Source organism: Lactuca serriola, chromosome 7 (assembly GCF_051521515.1).
Source record: "Lactuca serriola cultivar US96UC23 chromosome 7, Lser_US96UC23_V15, whole genome shotgun sequence".
Lineage (NCBI taxonomy): Eukaryota > Viridiplantae > Streptophyta > Magnoliopsida > Asterales > Asteraceae > Lactuca > Lactuca serriola.
The window spans coordinates 162,841,058-162,845,767 of NC_136414.1; positions in this window are offsets into that span (position 1 = coordinate 162,841,058).

Consider the following 4,710-nt stretch of genomic DNA (forward strand, 5'->3'; position numbering starts at 1 on the left):
TGATACATCAACTTTGAATGATTTGTACAATCTGTTAAAATCACACGAAAATGAAGTGAACGAAATTGCTGATGAAACGAAGGTAAGTTTGGGAGGTCGCCTAGCTTTGGTTTCAAAAATGACTCAGAAAGAAACTCATGAGAAAAGTGATCCTGATGAAGAAGAGGGATTCATTATGAATTCTGATGATGAAGCTATAGCGTTTTATTCGAACAATCGTGTCAAAAAGTTCATCAAAAAGCCATTCAATCTAAAGATTAAGTTAGCTGAGATGAAAGGAAGTTTTGTGAATAAAATTGCAAGTGATGAGAAGAAGGATGCGAAGCTTGTTGATGGGAAGAGTGAGAAGAAGTTGAAGGGAGATGCTGGAGTCGACTATCACTATCGTAATGGGACTAATCATCTAGCTAATGATTGCATGTTAAGGAAGAAGGATGAGAAGAAGAATAAGATAAAAGATGAAGCATATTATGCTGAAAGACTGGAGGAAGTTCGTGCGAAGGCGAAAAACATGTCATTGGTTGCCATGGGTGAACAAGAAGACGATGGAACTTATCAGATCTGGTCATTTGGATCAGATGATGAGGAGACGCAAAATCCGACACACGGAACAATGTTTGCAAAGATGGAGGAATTTGATGAAGAAGCATACGAAGTAATATCCAATGACAACAAAGGTATGTAATATTCTTGAATCTTTTAATAGTCCAGTACATGCTTATAATTTTGAATTGGTATCTTTCGATGAAACTGTTACTTATTTTGATTCAGTTGTGGTATATGCTAGCAATGAGGCTAAGAAGCTTTCTATTCAGTTGTTAAAGACATAGAAGAAGTTAGATTCGAAAAATACTAAAGTAGATTGTTTAGAACTTCAGATTACAAACATTATGGTTGATAGGGATAATTTGTCAAGAGAGATAAAAGTGTTGTTAGCTCAAAGAAACATCTATTGTAATTCAGCTAGGAGATTGTATGGGAAATTAACAGAATTACATCATTCATGCGAAATAAGCAAAGAACAACATAAAAAATTATTGCCTTTTTTAGCTTACGAAAGAGCTAAGGTAGATAATATCTTGTATGATTGTGAGAAAGAGATAGCTGAATTTGACAAAGTTCTTGATGATAGATATATAGATATGGAATAGTCAAAGTAGATGAATGTCTTGATACAACTAAATTAGTTAATATTGTAAATGATACTTTGACTAAGTCTGAACAAATTCCCATTTTGAAAAAGACTGAGAATTCAACATCTGAATCTCAATCTAATTTTGCTAATATTGAGGATAATTCTGATAATATTTGTGAAATTAGTGAACTTGAGGATGTTGATTGTTCCCAGTTGTCTATTATTAATGTTGCATCATCATCTAAAGGGAAGGAAAAAGTTAATGATTTTTTGGTTAAGATTGATATTGATCAACCCTCAACTTCGAAAGTTGGTGATTTAGACTTCGTCGAAATCAGAGACAGTCAAACAGATGATAGTGATGATGAAAAAGATGAGAAACTTTCGAAGAAAAAGGAATTTTCAAAGGAAGAAGAAATTCCTCGTATTGTAGTTGACCAAGTGTACAGTGATACACAAGAGTACGAAAAAGTGTTGAATGAACAAGGTGCTCATTACCTTGAAACAAATATAGTGGTTTACCCAAATTTCAAGTGTACAGATGATGTCATTTTCCCAAACCAAGTGTTCATAACAACTAGAAGCATTGAAAATGTCTAATCAGAATTAAAGAAGTTGGTTGAAGAAGACAATTTGAAAACATCAGATGATGGATTCTTCACAAATCAAAGCACAGTTGACAACAATCTTACAAAGAATTCATATGTTTTTCAAAGACAAAAATCACAAAGAAAATGGGTTGAAAAATCAAAGCTTGAAAAAGACGTCACCAAACCAATGGTTGACGAAATGAAAAGTGGTGTCAAATTAAATTCAAAAAGAATTCAAAGAACAAATTGACAAATTTTTGAAAGAAAATAACATGTCAAAAAGACAAGCAAGAAAGAAAACATTTTAGCAAAAAATCGAGTCTCAAAAGATGTTAAATTAACCGACGAAATCAGTTAAGACTGTGAATTCAGAAAATTATTCAGACAAAAAGAAAAATCTCGCTCAATCAAACAAAAATGTGTCTGAATTAAAATCAACAAAATATATTTTCAAAGTGAAAAATTCATCTTTTTCAAAAGAAAACAAACATATCATCAATCAACTCATTCTAAGTTTGAATTGAATACAACACCAAGGTTTTCGAAAGTGTCAAAACCTAACATTTCAAGGAAAACTTCAGCTAATTCTAATCCACCAAAGATCTTTTCTCAACGTCAACATTTTAGATCAACTGTTGATACTTTCTATGCTGAATATTTTGTTTCAAAACCAAAAGTTTATTTTTTTCCTCAAAAGCCAAATTTTTCTAATCATATGAAGAAACAAACATTGAAAGCTTCGCATGAAAAAGGGATAACTTCAAGAAAGAATATTGATCACTGGCTCGAAGGACGAGGCAAAATTTATCAATCAAGCAAATACTCTGAAGAACAGATCAACAAAGCTTATGAGAAGTATGTGAATACTTCTTCAAACGGTAGTTCAACCTCAAAAGATTCGAATATCTCAGTGAGAGCATGGAAACCAGTCACAAAAGTGAAGACAATTCAATCACGAACTCAGAATACGAAGGGTAATGTCGGTATACATACGAAACCAATAAAATCTTACGTTTCAATCCCTACAAATGAAGTTGTGGACATTTTTGATAGTCTTAAAACTAAAGTTTGTGATTGGGTCAAAAGTTGTTCGTTAAACTCTTTGTTGAAATCTAATTTCCAAGGACCCAAAAAGCATTGGGTACCTAAATGCTTTCAAATATCGTAGGTACTTTGTGATGAGCAATACGATAACAAATGGTACATTGATAGTGGTTGCTCTCGTCACATGATTGGGAAGAGGGAGAATCTTAGAGGCTTTCGAAGCTTGAAAAATGTTGGAGTTGTTAAATTTGGAAACAATCAGAAGAGCCAAGTCAAAGGATATGGGAAGATCAAGAATGGTCAATTCACGGTGAATCGAGTTGCGTATGTTGAACGTCTGCAACATAATTTGATAAGTGTCTCTCAACTTGTTGTGGGCACTGGCAATCAAGTACTTTTTAATGAAGAGGGTAGGATAATTTTGAATATCAACACTAAAGAGGTTTTGCTCAAATCAAAGAGGAAAGGTGATATGTTTACATTGGATATCAATCCGATTGTAGGAAAACCTGCAGTATGTCTTCTTTCGAAAGCCACATCTGACTTAAGTTGGCTCTGGCATCAAAGACTTTCACATCTCAACTTTCGCAACATCAACAAACTTGTTGTTCAAGATCTGGTAAGAGGTTTACCCGTACTTAAATTCGATAATGATTCGTTATGTGCAGCTTGTGAAGTTGGCAAGCAACATAAACAAGGTCATCCGATCACAATTGATTCAAAGATTGTCGAACCACTAGAGCTTTTACGTATTGATTTATGTGGTCCTTCGACAGTTTCAACACTCAACAACAACCGGTATATCTTAGTTATTGTTGACGATTTTTCCAGATTCACATGGGTTTATTTTCTCAGATTAAAATCCGAAGTGGCACAAATCATGATTGATTTAATCAAGAAAATGGAAATAACATTGAAAAAGAATGTTCGCAAAATCAAGAGTGATCATGGAACTGAATTTAAGAACAATGTTCTTGATTTGTTTTTGGTAGACAAAGGAATTTCGCATAATTTCTCTTCTCCATACACTCCACAAGAAAATAGAGTTGTTGAACGAAGAAATCATTCACTATGCGAAGCTTCAAGGACTATGTTGGCATATGCGAATTTACCACAATATCTTTGGGCTGAGGCAGTATCTACCGCATGTTTTACTCAGACCAAATCTTTCATTCACCAGCGTTTTAATATTACACCATACAAAATTCTAAATAATAGGAAACCTAATGTGAAATTCTTCCATGTTTTCGGATGCATGTGCTTTATTATGAACCTCAAGGATAACCTTTCGAAGTTTAAACTAAAAGCTGATGAAGGGATTTTCATGGGGTATTCGCATATTTCAGTCGCATATCGTGTGTTGAACAAGCGCATAAGAAAGTGGAAGAAACTTTTAACCTTACATTTGATGATTATTATATAAAACAATATGAACAACAATTTGAAAATCATCCAATTTTGAAAGAAACACAAGATGAATCTGAACCAATGCAAATGTTGGATACTGATTATGATTTGATATTTAGAATATCAGATCATACTAGAAATGCTGAACTAAATGCTCCTGATAATCATATCCCTGAATTTTCAAAGCTAACTAACGATTCAACATCATCTCCTCAAGAGATAGGCCAAAGTATGCAAAATGATCCACTGGAGGGGGAGCACTTGGATTCGAACACTCTGGTCGAGGGGGAGCATTCTTTCGAGAGGGAGAATGAGAGAGTAAATGCTGATGTTGAGGGGGAGATATTACAAAATAATGAAAATTATCATGATGTTAATGATGTTTGTTCAATTGCAGGCTTAGATAATGATGAATTGTATGAAGACGCACCTCTGGACTTCGATCCAACTTATCCACCTATGGAAAAATGGACAAAAGATCATCTGAAGGATCAAATAATTGGAAGTCCACAAGAAGCAGTACAGACAAGAGCT